This window comes from Cervus elaphus, chromosome X (genome assembly GCF_910594005.1).
Source record: "Cervus elaphus chromosome X, mCerEla1.1, whole genome shotgun sequence".
In the NCBI taxonomy this organism is placed as follows: domain Eukaryota; kingdom Metazoa; phylum Chordata; class Mammalia; order Artiodactyla; family Cervidae; genus Cervus; species Cervus elaphus.
Genome location: NC_057848.1, coordinates 72,395,659 through 72,414,953, shown reverse-complemented (window position 1 = coordinate 72,414,953; position 19,295 = coordinate 72,395,659). Strand labels below are relative to the sequence as shown.

The 19,295-nt window shown below is 40.5% G+C and overlaps 1 pseudogene; it reads right to left on the bottom strand.

Moving 5' to 3' along the window:
• The window catches only part of LOC122690350, a 37,463-nt pseudogene that overhangs the window by 15,586 nt on the left and 2,582 nt on the right, over positions 1-19,295 (bottom strand).

Sequence of the window (19,295 nt, the reverse complement as noted above, 5' to 3'; positions counted from 1 at the left end):
GCTGCCCAGCAGCAGATAACAGAGAAGGGATAAGACCCCAGCAGACCGCCCAGAGGAAAACAGAGGGAAACAAAGACTTGCTCACACAGATTTAGGAGACAAGGACTCTGAAGTTACGTAAACCCTCTCATATACCTAGACACCACCCCAGGCAGGAGTAGGGGGACAGGCAGAAGCTCTGGAACTGCACACAGTTACCCCAGAGAGACTGAATCAGCTGAAAAACACTATAAATCAGGAGAAACTGAGACAATGCTTACAAATATAAGTGCTGCCCATGTTGTTCCCTTCCTCAGGCTTGCCTGGCTTTCCAGGCGAGCAGGGACTTTTTGAATACTGATTAGCTTAATCATAGAAAATAAGGATGCTATAAAATATATCTGCATATCTGACTAATGTATACATTTCAACTCTTCCAGAGGTAACACCTTCTAATAGGAAGTCAGTAATAAACGGTTTCAGAATGGGTTGTATTCACTGCTTAGATTTGGGACTTTTGGGATTTGTATGTTCATTCATGGGCTTCCCTGGTGGTTCAGATGGTTATGAATCTGCCTGCAATGTGGGAGACTGTGGTCTAAGAAATGAGAATTGTCCACATAGGTAAAGCGGCCCCTGGGAGTGCCAAACAAGAGTGAAGGAGAGCAAGGGGCCTTCATGTCATGTCCACATTTCCAGCTTTTTCCTGAGACGCCTTCCTCTGAGTCCTGCAGATGAGCCTGATCCTGACAACAATTGCCAAGGTCCAGCCCCAGCAGGACCAGGAATACCCAAGGGATGAGTGGCGTCGGCGAGGAAGAAGACAGACAGACACACAGACACAGACGGTTGCGTAGAAGAGGTAGCTTTTTTTTAATTTTTTTTTTAGGATAGCTCAGTTTTTATAGAATGAATATTACCTCACCCTTAAGTCACCACATACTACATCAGATATTGGTTTGTGCTTCCGTCAATATTTTTCCCATGTTTTTCCCCTATGCATTCATCTAGAACGTTTCTGGTTACAGGGTTTATACTTAAATGTCCCATACATAGTCTTCTTGCCTCAATGGCCTAACATTCTCACTCTAACAAAAACAATGTTCCACAAATCTCAGGTATAGTGTAAATTCTTTGGACAATAAAACAATACATGGGAAGGGTCACAGTAACATGTTTGACATTTCTGAGAATAGTACCACGAGAAAAACCTGATATTTTTCTTTACCTGAAACCACAAAATCTCAGTTTACAATGATTAACTATTAAACAGCAAAAACACCTCTAAAGCAGCAAAACATCTCTATTAATAGTGAGATAATGGCAGTGAAGCTGGTTAATATAAATCTTCTATTAAAATCCTATATACCCCACTTTCTAATTTTACAAAAATACCTATAATATCCCGTGTTGTTTAAAGAAAAGGAAACAATGAACAAATAGCAGCAAGGAAATAGCAATGATGAAAACCCTTTCAACCAAGGGGCAAGTAAACTAAAGCAGTATATCTACTTTTTTTTTTAATGTAGATTCCATCTTTCTTTTTTCCATTTATTTCTATTAGCTGGAGGCCAACCACCCCACAACATTTTAGTGGTTTTCGTCACACATTGACGCGAATCAGCCATGGATTTACATCAACCAAGGAGCAAGTAAACTAAAGCAGTATATCTACTTCTAAATCTAAATACCTCTACACTTTTCTGTTCTAGAACATTATAATCTTTTAAGCAATCAGCCAGACGATACCTGCGGCCTTATTTCTTTGACTTAATGTTTATGGTCGTGTCCTGAGCCAGAGCAATCATGAGCATCTCCAAAAAGGCTTGGATTTTTCCAGTGAGGCCTTATTACTATACATTATTCTTTCTAAAAATTAATAGAAAGCCCAACAACAGTAAGACAGAAGGAAGAAAGGGACATACCAGGCCCCTGGGACAACCTCGAGGGGAAGAGCTGCCTTGCAGGTTCCTTTCTCGTCCCGGTGGCTCCGGAGGGGACATATTGGGCCCCCGGGGCAGCCCCATGTGAGGAAGAGCTGCCTTGCAGGTTCCTCTCTCGTCCCATGACCTTGTCACGGACTGGGCCCATCCCGGTGGCTCCGGACAAACAATTAAGGCAATGACTTTCTATCTGTGCTACTTGCATGCTGAAAACCATGAAAAAGCTGGTGATCTCCAAGTCCAACTGCTTAAAGGACCAAAGTTCACTGACCTGAACCAAAGAATACTACATGTCAAGTGGAGATCAGAAGGTAAACCGATTAGTCCAGTAATTCCTCAGAGAGCCCATATAGCTTGAAAACCCTCCCTCAGGAATCCTCAGGACAGCAAGCAGAATATTAACAGATACACACTTCACAACTGTCAGTGGGACAGGCAAAATTCTACAAGAGGGTGAGCCAAGGGTTAGCCAACAATGTCCCCAGGGGAATGGCTTTCACACTGACTGACTCACTCTCTGGCTCAGAGATTTTGGCTGTATGTGTTTGTGTGTACATGTGGGTCTGTCTTTAGTCCTCTGGCCAAGTTCCTTACAAATAGTCATCCAAAACTAGCCTGCCCTGCACCTCCATTTTGCTCATACCAGCACATGAACTCTCAGCAGGATTTCAAAGTTGATCATTGGCTGGAAAACAAAGAAATAAGATGCCTTTCCCTGTCTCCTCAGAATAGTCTTTAGTTTTGTACTATTCTCATTATGGCCCCCTACGGTCACATTTGATTTCCACCTTCATTCTCAGTCTGTCTTGCACAGGCTGATTCCAAAGACAGCCACCAAAAGAACCAGTGTAGAAATAGATGGGCAGAGGAGCCTCGGACACGACTGAGGTGACTTAACATAGCACAGCACAGGAATAGATCCTTGTGAATCTAAATATATCCCCATCGAACCATGGTGAACTCTGGTCTTTACTATTCTTCCTTGAATATCTCTCTTTAGCTCTTTCAGAAGCTTTGATTAATATCTATAAAAACCATAAGTCAGAGGGGAATCCAACCTCTGGTTACCAGAACCATCAGTGTCATCAGAAATCAGAAGAGGAAGTAGTTGTAAAAATGATTTTCCTCTTCCCCTGAGCTTTTTTGAAGGAGCTACATTTGTTTTACTCTCCCTGTTTGGTACATGGCAGGACAGAGATATTCTTGCGAGGCCACTTGATATTGGTATAGAGAAGGAAAAAATTCTGTTTCCTTTTACTCTCCTAGGTTCTCCAGCCAGCACCCTGTAAAATCAGACTGACAAAAGACAGGTTAATAAGAGAAAACATTATATTAATGCATGCAGTGAAATTACACAGGCAAAAACTCAATAAAGAGTAACTTAAAGAGGTGGTGAGAACTTGGGCTGAAACAGCATCTTAAGACAAAACCAATAAATCTGTAGAGAACTGACAGGGCAAAGGAAAATGAACTTAGGCTTTCAAGGGTGGCAAACTGTGAAAAGGTAAATGTATGTGAGACACTAATGGAGTAGGGTTTACATGTGCAGATCCATCCTGGCACTGATTTTCTGTCTTCCTCATGGTCATCAAACTCCTCCAGGAGAGGAGATGTATAGCAGTCCTCACTTTTCAGAAGTGTCTTCTTTTAAACAAATAAAAGAAGTTCCACAAAGACTTTGCTTCTGCATCTCTTGATTCTCATTTGACTCCGAATCAAAATAAATCCTTATGCCAAAGTGGTATATTTGGGGTTGGCATAGTCTGATCCCCTATGTTGGTGTTACAGAAGAGATTTATGATAAATAAAATGAATGCCCAGGAACATTTCCAGTGCTCATCCGTATTTCCCCTTCCCGGACATATGGGAAGATTTTATTTCCTTGCTTCCTTGGGCATAGCAACATGACTTCTTTGGCCCCTGACATGAGAGGAGACTAAAGCACTGGTACATGATTATCCTTTCTCTCCTCCCTCTGCCCTGCACACCCTGCAAATCCATGTTGAGATGATGAGTCTTAGGCTGGTACAGCCCCCATCAGTCTAGGTCCCTACTTACCGGTGGTGGACATACAGACTTTGTTGTCTTAAGCACTAAGATTTTAGGCTTGTTTATTTTCACGGCATAAACAACTTTCCCTGCCTCATGTGAAAAATGGCTTGCCTGAAAATCCAAGATTTTAGGACTTGGGGGAGGAATTCATTTAAGAGTAATCTTCCCTCTTCTTCTCTTTGTCCTATGTCCTTTTTCTCTATGTCCTCATGACATTCTAACTCTGCATATGATCTCAGGGCATTGTAGATTTGTTTTGTCACAAATGAGGGTGTCAAGGGGAACTGGAATAAAAAGGAAAACCAGATCAGCAAACAGTTTCATTTTTGCTTTCTTTCTTTACTTAAGAGTTATTACTTACAGCCTCAGTTATCTGGTGTGGATCCCACATATCTGAACTGCCCTAACCTATGTAACTGCAAGTGAGTAGCAAGGCTTATACATCTGTTGTCCTGCCTATTTGTTGGCACCTACTGTGCCTATTTTAAGTCTTATTCAACTTACCTCTAATCAGAATATAAACTCTTCATCAAAAGACTGTCACAAACATTATATAATTGTGATAGAGCAATGAAGGGCATTTTACCTCTGTTCTATTTTTCAAAAAACCCCAAGAATACTCACAGTACTCTTCAAGACTGCCACAGTCATGAGAAAAAAGGGAAGACTAAAGAGCTGTCATCCACCAGAAGAGACTAAGGAGACATGACAATTCAGTGCAATATGCTACCCTGAATTGGATCCCAGAATACAAAGAGAACATTAAGGAAAAACTGGTGAAATCAAATAAAGTCTGGAATGTACTTAATAATCATGTGTTAATATCAGTTTCTTTGTTTCAGCAAGCATACGATGCTATTAGAAAATATTAGCAATAAGGGAAACTGGATGAAGGGTATATAAGAATTCTCTGTACTATCTTCACAATTTTTGTGTACATTTAAAACTACAACAGAATGTTTATTTTTTACACATGGACAACTGAAGGCTACATTTGCCCCTCACACACATGAATCCTTCCACTTGTTAAGAAAAAGCATATAAACATGTTGCTACATTTCTAGAAATAACTATTTCCTCTATTTTTAGAAATAAGCAGAAATATTCAGAATTTTCCTCTAAGAAGGACCAGGAGAATGTTCTGCTCTTGCTTATCAGCGAATTTCCTACATGCAAAAAGAACATTTTTCAAAATTAAAAAGATCTTCTCAATCTCCCTTCTTCCCCTCTATGTCCATATATCTTTGGTATCTTTGCAAAGATACATTTTGTTGTGAGCAATGCCTTGAAATAAAAGAAGGGCAAGGCTGAGACCGAGGGAAAAACTGTCTAGAAGGGAAGTAGTGTGGAAACTGGAGTCAGTTATACAGGAAATGGTATTAATGAAAGGTAGTAAGAGAAGACTGAGATACAAGACCAAGATACAAGTTGAGGGGAACGGTGTCATGATGCTTATAAGCAGAACTTTAAATTGGACAATTGGAAGCAATTGGGGATTTCTGAGATGGCTGAAAGGGACAGAGACACACAGCCCTACCTGCCTGTATTGTCTACAAAGCTCTGGAGTGTCCACAAGTATAAGCCCAGGGACCTGCAAGGTGGGCCAGGCATGCCAGAGGTCTAGAAGACATTCTCATTATCTCTGGATCACAACTGCCTTCTGGGTGACCTCTGATTATGATAAGTTACGGCCTGAATTGTGTCCCTCCCCACAAATCTCATATGTTGAAGCCCTACCCTCTCTCTGCTCTGCATTTGGAAACAGGGCATATAAGGACATATTAACTAAAATGGGGCCATTACAGGGTGTCCTAATTCAATCTGACTGGTGTCCTTATAAGAGGACATTAAGATACACAGAGGGATGACCACGTGAAGAGGCAGCAAGATGATGGTCATCCACAAGTCAAGGAGAGAGGTATCAGAGAAAATCAACTCTGCAGACAGCTTGACCTTGGACTTCCAGTCTCCAAAACTGTGAGAAAATAAACTTCTGTTGTTTAGGTTATCCAGTCTGTGGTATTTTCTTATATAGCAGCCTGACCAGACGAATAATTATACTACATGCCTTTTCTACATTTCTAGTGTTCAGTCACCATTTCTTTTAATCTGGTCTTATCTTTTTTAACATAATATGTGATCTAAGTAATACATCTTAGATCTACAAGGTATTATATGGCCTTTAGGCCCATAGTTTTGAGTTGGACCATTGTAGAAACATGTTGATTCATTTCCCTTTATACCCTTGAAATTTATGGCAAATAGTGTGAAAACGTATATATGTTTTTATGTGTGTATCCCATAGGAACCTATGCACACTTAACACAGGAATCACCAAGATAATCATTTACTATTACTCTAAAACAGTGAATCTTGACTTTCAAAGGGCCATATCTCCCTTTGAAAATATGATAGATCATCTTGCCAAACTTGTACATGCATAAGTGTATATCAACAGGCACATACAACCCCACACTAATTCAGGGAGTTCACAAATCCCCCATTGTTCATCCATGAATGCCCATGTCCAGGTGCCCCTTTGTTCTCAAGTTAACAACTCTTATCCAAAAAAGGCAGAAAGAATCACATAATCCATAAAAGGGCACAGGCTGACCTACCTGCCAGGCCAAATTTGCAGAGTAGAGGGAGCATCCACAGTGTCCCACATTGTTCCCAAATAATGCAGGGAGGCTGAAAAGAGAACAGAAAATATCGTCAGTCAAGAGTTAGTTTGCTTCCTGTCTCTCCTCAACAGTTCTGTTTCTAGTGACAAACAGATTCTGGGAATTTTGAGGAAAGGTATTTTGTTTTATATATTTTGTATTACATTCTATTTTGTTATATTTATTTGGTTAGCATCACATAGATCCCTCTGTGATTATTCCATTACCCCAGTCAATTATTTTGTCCACAGTTAATTCTACTATATAATACAAAAAGTACACCAGCCAGCAAGAATACACTCCAGAAAGACAGTACTGTCCTCCAGTCTCTGCCTCAGTTCCTGACCACTCCAGCTAAACAAGGCATCTCGTCATTTCCCAAAAGCACCATGCAACTTCACATCTCCATGCTTTGTCCATGTGGTTCCTTCTGTCTAGAATGTCCTTTCTTCCCTATTCCTGACAAAGTGATCCATCTTTCCAGACTCAGCTCAAAGCCAGCCTTCTCCAAGCACCTTCCCTGAGCTCCCAGATGGACTCGGCCCGCCAGTCAGCCTTTGTGCCCCAGCCGCCCTCCACGCCTTCCGTACTGTGCACGCAGCACACAGAACGGTGTTTAGTAGATTACCTGCTGGCTTCTCTACAGATAGGGAGCTTCTGAAGAGTGGAGCTTCTCTCTCTATGAAGCCTGAGTGTTGAAGGCAGTGCCTGGGACCTGGTAGACATTCACTATTGTTTGCGGAATAATTAGGATAAAAAGGCTGCTGCGCCTCACATCATCCCAGATGAGATGGTGAGATAGTCTAAGGATTAAAGCAAATGTAAAGGCAATATCTCGCTTTCAGAAAGAAATAAATGATGCTACATTTTCAGCTGACATATCATTATGGGGGGAAAAGGAGAGTTTTCAGCAAAATAAATCATTTTAGGAAAAGTTGAATGCAGCATTTCTGGGCGAAAACCATAGGGATAACGTTTTCTCACACACAAACCAGTTGAAACACCTAACTGAAAGTGCCTAAGGCAAAATAAAGCAGAGTGAGACCTTGGATCCACAGTCATAGAAATACCACTATGAAACAACAAAAAAATGGTTACATAACAGCAATAGTTAATGCCTGTTACTCAAGAGCTATGGCTAATCTCTCCAAAAACAACCATTTTGATTTAAATGAGTATAAAACTTAGGAAGTTTTTAAATTTTTCAATGAAGAATAAATGTTGTTTGAAAATTAATTATAACAGCAATAGATTTTTTTTTTGGCCTTGAATAGAATTTTTCTTTCTTTCTTTCTTTTTTTTTTTTTTTTTGCCTTGAAGCATGTGGGATCTTAGTCCTCTGACCAGAGATAGAAACCATGCCTTCTGCAATGGAAGCTCAGAGTCCTAACCACTGAAACACCAGGGAATTCCCAGTAATAGCACTTTTTAACATCCAACTATTCACAATGGTGTCCTAATTTTCTCCAGTTCTTAGCCAAAAAGCATGCCTTTACAAGTTCTAAAAGCATACTGGCAAGTGAGGGAGGCCCAGTCATGAAGACACTATTCAAGACATGATGCTGACAGTCTCGATGATTGAATAAATAAGCAATTATAAGTGCTAAAGCTCAAATTGTTATTCCAACACAGGCTTTTGCATTTTAAAATCTTATCAATATTAAATATTGAATATATTGAACTTAAATATTTTAATTAATTGTAATTATTGCTTTTTTGCTTTACAGTGAGAATACTCACTTATTATTTGTGAATTTTTAAAGCCTTAACAAAAAACAGCAGTACTAACAGTACTAAATTATACCCAGAGACAAAGCTGTAGAAGAAAAAAGGGTTGAGAACCACTGATCTACTTGCAGCAACAGAAGCACGGATAGTAATAGCAAATATCACCTGATAAGTGCTGTAATTACAATAGTGCGAGGAGAGCACAGAATGTCCAAAGAGAGGGAAGAGCTGATGACTGGGGAAGTCAATAAGCTTTGCTAGAATGACAATGCCCTAACACCTGTTTGTCCTCCAGGGCGTTTTCCACTTCTCCTCACACACCAGAGAACTACCACTCATGACTGCTTATCGGTAGTAAAAGTAAACAAATGTGAGGTACCTCCCAGGAACTTAGAAATAAGTTCAACTGAGAGTTCAACTAGCAAAATGTGTGCACAGAAGTGATCCTAGTTAACTGTGGGAGTAAATCAAGAATGTATTTGTAAAATGGCATTTGAAAAACTTGACTTCACTCTGAACTTCTTCCAAGGAAGCCTGGGTGTACACTCAAGAGAGTTGGATCTGGAAAATTAACACTGTCATTTAGTTGCAGGAATTTATTCAACTAAATGTATCCTAAATGGAAGGAGACTATGGGAATGGAAAGGAGAGGTCACAGAAAAAAAAGTTGGCAGTGTTCATTGGTGTTCATTGGGCTTCCCTGATGGCTCAGGGGTAAAGAATCTGCCAGCAACACAGGAGATGCAGTTTCGACCCCTGGGTCAGGAAGATCCCCTGGAAGAGGAAATGGCAACCCACTCCACTCTTCCTGCCTGGAGAATCCCATGGACAGAGGAGCCTGGCAGGCTGCAGTCCGTGGGGTCACAAAGAGTTGGACACAACTGAGTGACTCAGTATCCATGGGAGGAAATTATGAAGTTTTCCATTGCTGCAGTGACATACAGTTGACCTTGAGCGATGCCAAAGTTAGGAGCACAGGCTCTCCACGCAGTCAGAAATCCACTCACATAACTTCTGTCCACACACCCAGTTCCTCCCCATCTGAGGTTCTACAACCTTGGATTCAACCAATCATGAACAGTGTAGTACGACAGTATTTACTATTGAAAACAAGACACACAGTTAAAATCCATGTTGTTCAAGGGTCAGCTGTACGCTATAACAGGACAATCATTAGACTTCACCACAGCCTTGATGAAAGATACCTCAAAACCCAAAATTTCCATGACTGCTCTGATTCTGTGAAGCCATTTCTGATTATTGATAATTTAGCAAAAGTCCCGGTCCTGAACAAAGGATGTAAGTCTTCTAGTAATTAGAAAAGTCTACCCTCCTTTGTTTAAACCTACCAGTCTCATGAAGTCTTACATGCGGTAATCAGCCTCCCCAAATCTGAGCAATTCTGGGTGCAGCAAGACTGTGGGCTACAGAAAATTCACGAAGATTATCCTGAGCTCTTAAGGAGAACCATTAAACCATTACCTTCATTGCCTGACTCATCAGTGCTAACTTTTAAAATGCAGCAGCTTTGAATAACTGTCTCCACTAAGGAGGCACTTCCTAGGAAATACACACCTTCTCATTAGTGGTGCCTGATTTGAATACAACAGGAGCTCTGGAATTCTCAAACAACACTGTGAATATTCCATACTGAACCAAAGGACTCAGAACATAAAGTGATGCCACTTGAGTAATTTTTAGTGTCTTATCTTTAAAGTAGTAGCTACTGTTAGGAGTACAATGACTGGAAGTGAAACCAACCAATTATTGCTGGCTTCAGCAGTGGCTGGAGACAAGAAAACAAAGGAAGAGACTCTGCTCTTGCCAGCTGATGTGAAACTATCCCTTCCTCTCCATATTCTATCTCTTATCACCCAACCAGAAGCAATAGCATGGCTGGTTTCCATCTCTGTTTTCCAATTGCCCATTACACACACACAAACACCTCCACCACCCCACACGCAGGCTGTTCTTTGGAGCTTCAGTTCCCACTCAAGGCTGTGTCCTGGAGGCTGTTTTACCTGATTTCGCCTGCACACCAAAATATCACTATATGACCCGGCTTTCATTCATTCATTCATACATTTCCTCAGTTAATGTGTGCTGATACCCATGCTGTGCCACAAACTGTGCAGAGCATGGGATTGAGTTTTTAAAGGATGGACAAAGAAGTACATTCTAGGGATAGTAACATACTTTTAGGTTGAATTATACAAAAATGCTATTTTCATAAGTCTGAAACAGTCACATATTGACAATTTCAGCCTAGTAAACTAACTGTATCTTCTTTTTGGGTGAGGAAATGCTTATGTACCTTATCAAGATGAGATTAAGAGCTGTCAGCATGGTGACTAATATGTTAATATTAGTTAATAATACTGTGCTGTATATTTGAAAGTTGCTATGGCAGTAGACCTTAAAAACTCTCATCAGAAGAGAAAAGTTTTGTAACCATGTATGGGCTTCCCTTGTGGCTCAGCTGGTAAAGAATCCGCCTGCAATGTGGGAAACCGGGGTTCGATCCCTAGGTTGGGAAGATGCCCTGGAGAAGGGAACAGCTACCCACTCCAGTATTCTGGCCTGGAGAATTCCGTCCGTGGTGTGTCGAAGAGTCGGACACAACTGAGCAACTTTCACTTTCATGGCAGTAGACCTTAAAGGCTCTCATCACGAGAGAAAACTTTTGTAACTATGTATGGTGGTATGTGTGCATGCTAAGTCGCTTCAGTCGTGGCCGACTCTTTGCGACCCTGTGGACTGGGGCCTGCCAGGCTCCTCTATCCATGTGGATTCTCCAGGCAAGAATATTGGGTTGCCACACCCTCCTCCAGGGGATCTTCCCAACCTAGGGATCGAACCCACATCCCTTACATCTCCTGCATTGGCTGGCATGTTTTTTACCATTAGTGCCACCATACATGTTACCTTAAATAGACTTAATGTGGTGATCATGTCACACTGCATACAGATATTCAATCATTATGTTGTATAGTTGAAACTAATAAGTTAATTATATCTCAATTACTTTTAAAAAGAGTTATCAGGAAACTGCATTCAGTTTCAGAGTATAAACCCATTTGAGGTTCAGGCTGCTTTCACACAATGAATACTTTGAGACAGCTAGCAGCAAGATTGGCAAGAACACAAGTATGATGCGACATTACTACAAAGTCTAGAAAGTCCTAATTGCATTACATAAGTTACACCTGTCCTTCCTAAAATCCCTGCAGAGTTGGTATTATTACCCCTGCTTTACAGATATGGAAGTTGTGGCTCACAGTATCACTTCATCAGTCCAAAACTCTCATAGTTTGTAAGTGACTTCAGTTTCATTTTCAGTTCAGTCACTCAGTCGTATGCGACTCTTTGCGACCCCATGGCTGGATTCAAACTTACGCTTCTCTTATTCTAAAGCCTAGATTCTCTCCATCAAAATCAAGCAGAAGTTATTATTGGTTTACTCTCCCTCAGTCCTCCTGCCACAAAATGCCATTACACACAGGGATTTTCTTCTGAATCTCCTAGGTCTAATTTTCTACAGCCTCAAGCTCCCAGAAAGATAAACCTTTAACGTTCCTATATTTTCCCCAGCCCCTGATCGCTGTCCTCCACCATCTCCCACCCTAGCGCCACCATTTGAAAAAAGATATACTGCCAGAAGATTAGATTCCTTGTCACCATCAATAACCAATCTAACTACAGAGTAAGTCATGCAGCGAGTTCTGACCGATAACTTTATTGAAGAAAGCAGAAATAAACCCTCATATAATAGAAGAAGGGACCAAATCTGCAGGTGTTTGCGTTATCAGGTTCTGTGGCCTGATACTCACCTTCCTGTGTGGGGTGGTATCCCACAGAGGTTCTGCTGTTTAAAAAGATCCACATCAAAGGTGCCCTGTCTTCCACAGCACAAGTGAGAGCAAGGAGAGTGGTTTGTAATTTATCAACACAGTTATGCGAGTGTTTCCTCTCTGGTCCAAGGGCTTTTCCTTTGCTTTTAAGCCCAGCTCAAGCCAGGGTGGCACTTACCCACTTATGCTGGGAAATGGAGTGCATTATTGTAACTTTAAAAAAATCTGCTTCTGTGAGACCACTCAACTTTACAGAAAAAAGTGCTATCTGAAAGTGCCATAAACAACTACAAGGAATGACTAAATTTAAAATGTTCTATACAGGAAGTCCTTACAAATGCAGGTGGTAATGGGTGAAATGCTAAGAGTATGTTTAGTTTCAGAAATATATCATCATGCAATGATCTTTAAATGAAGAAAGAGATGGAGAGAAAATAATGGTAGCTAACTTGGAAAAAGAGATTTATAATTCCTAAGCATGTGTTGGGTTGGCCAAAAAGTTCATTTGGGTTTTTCATCCAGTGTTGCGGAAAAACAAACATTTCGACCAACCCAATATTAAGTATACTAAACTGGGGGGCTGGAAGCCAGCTAAATTACTAATTAAGTGACTTAATATAATAATTAAATATATATGGAGATCTTACTACATGTCAGTCATAGTACTACAAACTTGAAATTATCTCAGTCTTCAGAACAATTCTATGACATCAGTTATATTTTTCCTCTCATCTTATAGATGAAGATACAGAGGCCAGAAAAAGACACTTGTCCAAATCAAGTAGTAGAGCCAAGAACTGAACCAAGACAGCCTGACTCTCAGTATCCTATAAATCAAAGGTTAAATCTGATGGTTTCTGGGATCACTTTAGGCATTATAATTTTATCTTTTTGTAACTGACAAAATCATAAAGTCTATGGAACTGTCTATGGAAAAAATGATGCAAAAGGAAAGAAACCTAAGCTTTAAAACAAGATATGCGCTCCAGCTGAATATGGTTTTTTATTTAGTAATTTTTTAAACTTAGTATTTATTCGTTTATGGCTGTGCTGGCTCTTGGCTGCTGCATGGGCGTTCTCCAGTTGTGACGAGAAGGGGCTAGTCCTTCTTGCAGGGTGCAGTCTTCTCACTGCAGTGGCTTCTCTTACTGCAGAGAAAAGGCACTTGGGCTTCAGTAGTTGAAGCATGCAGGCTAAGGAGTTGCAGCTTATGGGCTTCGTTGCTCTGAGGTATGTGGAATCTTTCTGGACCATGGATCAAACCCATGTCCCTTACGTTGGCAGTGTTCCATCCACTGTGCCACCAGGGACGTCCCCATATATGTCTTAATTTAAATTTATTTCCCATCTTCCTTAGCCAATGTTCTACTAAGTAGGAAAGGTTAGCAGAAGTAAGGAGGAGAAAGTTTGTTTGTTTTTTCTTTAACATAGTAAACTATGAGGTACTAAAAAAATACCGCTATAATGTACTATCTAGGACAGGTACATTTTTGCATAAAAATAGCAGCTCTTTAATTTATTCAACAATTACTTAGTAAACTTATTATACATATAACACGTGACGAATGATGTTATACAATAAAATTCTGGCTCCATGGTTGATTGGATATATACTTTTCTCTCTGCTCTATCAGATAACTCCATGAAAATGACGGTAAAGGCAGAGGAAAGCTACAAAGTCACACAAACAAAACAAATGGGAGAAGAGACAACAAAACATGGCAATAAGAGAGGTCAAAAAGTTTTGGAGTATGAGAAGTGAGTCAAGCGGCAGCGGGATGAAGAAACATGAGAAAGTTGAAACCTAAAATCACCTAAAAGGGAGGCCACCAAGAAGCAAGATCTGTGCCATGAATCTCATAATTTCAGAAGATGAGATACTACGGGGGCACAATCTATCCTCATTACCCATAGATTCATATTTGCAAATTCACCAACTCTCTAAAATTCACTGTGTCCCCAGAATCAGTCCTTGAGCTGTGCCATGGTCATTCACAGACATAAGCAGTGGCAAGAAGCATACATTCCATGCTGAGGTTGAATAAGTAACACTGCTCTTGTACTGTACAAACTTTCTTTTCATGATCTGTTCAGTGCCACAGTTTTCACATTTTTGCGTGCGTTTTGATGGTGATTTCGCCATTTAAAATGGCCCTCAAGCGTAGTGCTGAAGAGCTGTCTAGTGGTCCTAAGGAGAAGCTCATGATGTGCTTGACAGGACATACGTGTGTTAGACAACCTTTGTTCAGGTGTGAGTTATACTGCTGTTGGCTGTGACTTCAAGGTTGATGCACCAACAATATACAGTGAACAGCTGCTGCTGCTGCTGCTGCTAAGTCACTTCAATCGTGTCCGACTCTGTGCGACCCCATTGACGGCAGCCCACCAGGCTCCGCCGTCCCTGGGATTCTCCAGGCAAGAACACGGGAGTGGGCTGCCATTTCCTTGTCCAATGCATGAAAGTGAAAAGTGAAAGGGAAGTCGCTCAGTCCTGTCCAACTCTTCGTGACCCCATGGACTGCAGCCTACCAGGCTCCTCTGCCCATGGGATTTTCCAGGCAAGAGTACCGGAGTGGGGTGCCATTGCCTTCTCCGATACATTGAACTAGGTGCCTTTAAATGGAAACACATATACAACAAGGTTATGTGCTGAGTATCTGACACGAATGTCGTGACCAGAGGTTCACAGGAACTCAACCCTGTGTTTCCACGAGGGAGAAGTGTTCAGTATTCACTAACTCCGAGTCCACAGTGCCTTTATAAAACATGATTACCACAAATAACACATGCAATAGAGAAGATAAATGTCAACTGAAGGAAGAAGGCAACTTGGACTTTTAGGGACCATTGAAGCTATGGCAGCAGGAGTTTACTGATAGGGGCTAAAGTCAATCTGAGCATATGACAGAAAGCATGGGACAGAGCACAACAGGAGACAGTGCTGGCTAGAATGGCAAATCAATACACTTGAAGAAAGTAACATTGAGGTTGGAGGAGGAGAGATGAAACCCATGCATTCCAGCCTTTCAACTCAACTCCACAAACATAAGTCAGTGTCAGATCTTATGCTTGAGCTTGTGGAAGCAAAGTTGAGGAAAGCAGAGGTCTCAACTAGGAAACATTCACAACTTAGGTAGGAAAACAGACTCATAAACAAAGGTGCTGTGTGCTGTGCTGTGCTAAGTCGCTTCAGTCGTGTTTGGCTCTGTGCGACCCTGTGGACTGCAGCCCACCAGGCTCCTCTGTCCATGTGATTCTCCAGGCAAGAATAAACAAGGCACTATAGAACAAAGTGGCAAGTGCTGTTAAATGTGTGTATAAAGTGCTACAGGAAACGGGAAAGAGGAGCCATTAATTGTGCCCTAAGGCAAATGGATCCCAGAAAGTAAGAGAAAGGAACAGTTTAGCAGTACATTGAAAGTAAATGGAAAAATTATAAAAATAACATGTTTCTGGTAGAGATGTGTAATAGCCTGACATGGCAACTGGCTAAAGCCTTACCGATTCTTATCAATTCTGTTTTTCATTTCTTCAAAAAACAGTTCACGCCTTCATCAATCTTTTCTATTGGTTTCTTCTCTAGGGGGGCTCTATTTCATTTCCTGATTGATCTTTACTATTTCCTTCCTTCCACTGACTTCAGGCTTTGTTCTTCTTTTTCTAATTCCTATAGATAGTACGCTAGGTTGCTTGAGACTTTTCATGTCTCCTGAGGTTGCCTGCATTGCTAGAAGCTTCTCTTCTGGACCTGTTTTTGCTGTGTCCCATAGATTTTGGGCTTCTCTGGTGACTCAGGTGGTCAAGAATCTGCCTGCAATGCAAGAGACCTGGGTTAGGTCCCTGGGTTGGGAAGATCCCTTCAGAAGGGAATGGTTACCCACTCCAGTATTCCTGCTTGGAGAGAGGAGGACAGAGGAGGCTGGTGGGCTACAGTCCATGTGGGGTTACAAAGAGTGGGATGTGACACACATTTGCTTTCATAGATTTTGGAAAGTTGTATTTTTGTCTTGAAGTATTTTCTGATTTCCTTTTTTATTTCTTTGTTGTCTCACTGTTTTTTTAGTAGCTTATTGTTTACTCTCTGTGTTTGGTTTTTTCCCCATTTTTCTTAATGTAGTTGTTTTCTAGTTTTATACTACTGTGGTCAGAAAATAATGCCTGAAATAATTTCTATGCTCTTAAATTTGTTGAAACTTGTGGCCTAGCATAGGATCTACCCTAGAGAATGTTCTATGTACACTTGAAAAGAATGTGCATTCTGCTGGTTTTGGATGGAATGTCCTATACATATCTATTCAGCACAACTGATCTAATGTATCATTTACTACTACTGTGTCCTTATTTTCTGTCTGGATGATCTGTCCACCAGTGTAAATGGGGGTGTTAGAGTCACCTATTATCAATGTCAACTTCTCCCTTTATGTCTGTTAATATTTGCTTTATATATTTAGATGCTCCTATATAAGGTGCACACATGTTAACAGATGTCATATCCTCTGATTGTATTGATCCTTTTGTTATTATATAATGGCCTTGTCTTTTGTCACAGGCTTCGTTTTAAAGCCTATTTTGTTTTATATGAATATTGCTATCCCAGCTTTCTTGCTATTTTTATTTTCAGGAAATCTTCTTTTCCATCACCTCACTTTCTTTCCATGTGTGGCTTTAGCTCTGAAGTGAGTCTCCTGCAAGCAGTATATACAGGGGTCTTATTTTTTATCCAATTAGACACTCTTTGTCTTTCCATTGGACCATTTGGTCTACTGACATTTAAATACACTTATTGCCACTTTGTTACTTGTTTTCTGGTTGTTTTTGCAGTTCTTCTGTTTTCTTCTTCCTTTAGACTCTTCTCTCGTGGTTTGATTGCTTCAGCGGTATGCTTAAGTCTTTTTCTCTCCAGTTTTTGCATATCTATTGTAGGTCTATGATTTGTTGTTACCATGGGGTTCACATATGTTGGCCTATATCTATTGTTTTAAACTGGTAGTCATTAAGTTCATACACATTCTAAAAGAGTTACATTTTTTTACTCCTCTCGCCTGCAGTTTTGTATTTCTGATGTCATATTTTACATCTTCGTGTTTATCCCTTAACTATTTATTATAGTTATGGTTGATTTTAGAATTTCTTTTTGTCTTTTAATCTTTACACAAGCTTACTTAAGTGGTTGATTCACAATCTTTACTATATATTTGCCTTTACTAATTGGATTTTTCCTTGCCTATAAGTTCTTCTTCTTGCAGCCTTTTCTTTCCACCTATAGAAAATCCTTTAACATTTCTTTTAGGGTTGGTGTAGTATTGATGAATTCTTTTCACTTTTACTTGTCTGAGAAGTTCTTTATTTCTCCTCCAACTCTGAATTATAATCTTGCTGGGCAGATTATCCTAAATTGTAGGTTTTCCCCCTTTCAATACCTTAAATAAACCATGCCACTTCATTCTGGCTTGCAAAGTTTCTGCAGAAGAATCAGCTGATGACCTTATGGGAATTCCCTTTTATATGAGTCTGTTCTAACTGCCTTTAAAATTCTAAATTTTGCTGTTTTAATTATATCTTGGAATGGGTCTGAGTTCACAAATTTTAGGGAACTCACTGTGCCTCTCATACCTAGATATCTGTTTCCTTCTTCAGATTCAGACATTTTTAAGCCACAATTTAATCAAATTACATTTTCAACACATCTTTCTCTCTCTTCTTCTGGGACACCTATAATGTGAATATTAGTATACCTGCTGTTTTCCAACAGGTACCCTAAATTGTTCCCTTTCTTTTTCTTTTTCCTGTTCTGATTGGGGGATTTCCCTTATGCTGTCTTCCACATCACTTGTGTTGTTTCCTTGTATGTGTGTGTTTGTTGTTCAGTCGTGCCTGACTCTATGCGACCCCATGGACTGTAGCCCTCCAGACTCCTCTGTCTGTGGAATTCTCCAGGCAAGAATACTGGAGTGGGTAGCCATTTCCTTCCCCAGGGATCTTCCTGATCCAGGGATCGAACCTGAGTCTCCTGCACCGCAGGTGGACTCTTCACCACCGGAGCCACCTTCTTCCTGTTCCGAATGCGCAATTTCCCTTATTCTGTCTTCTGTATCACTGTGTTCTTCTGTATCCTTAGTCTGCTGTTTATTCCTTCAAGTATGTTTTTCATTTGTTACTGTATTCTCCAGTCCTGACTGGTTCTTTTATTCATTTTCTAGTTCCTTATTAAAACTGTGTTCATCGATTCTTTTCCTTAGTTCAGTTAGCATTCTTATTACTAATGCTCTGGATTCTTTATCTGGTGCTTGGGTGCTTGCCATGGACTGAGGCATGCACTGGGGTGGTTGAGGGAAACCAAACCAAGTTCTAGGCAGCTTCAGTCTGCATCCTCTGCCTTGTTTCAGCAGGCTGGGCTCTCTGCGCTATACAGGAACTTCTCACTATTTGATAGTGTATACATTTCAGCACTACTTTCTCAATTCATCCCACCCTTACCTTCCCCGTGTCCACAAGTCCATTCTCTAGACCTCTGTCTCCATTCCTTCCCTGCAAATAGGTTCATCAGTGCCTTTTTTCTAGATTCCATGAATTAATAAATGACATTTGTTTTTCTCGTTCTGTCTTCACTCTAATTTCACCCACCTCACTACAACTGACCCAAATTCATTCCTTTTTAGGGCTGAGTATGCTGGTACTTTCTTGATTTTTATCCCAAAGCATCAATTAAATCACAACTGTTATCTGGATGACATCAATTATAAAATACATCCTGATATCAAAGATATTAAAATGTTGGGAAATGTCCACCCTGGAACAGATAAGGGTAGTTTGAGGTCCTGAGTACAGATTTCATACATAAGGAGTCCATGTCCCAGCCAAAAATCACCGATTTTTTAGGCCTGACCATCAGCAATTACAAAGACTTCCCTTGGTGGGCTTCATAACAAAGGTGTCCTCCCCATATCAGATTTGATACAAAATCAACACACAATGCATTACCATCTCTGAAAGTTGTTGCAGACAAGGATTCAGGTCCCCCTGGATGGCGGTGCTGTTAAACACATCTGCATTTCTGGCCCAGGCACCTCTATCTGGAA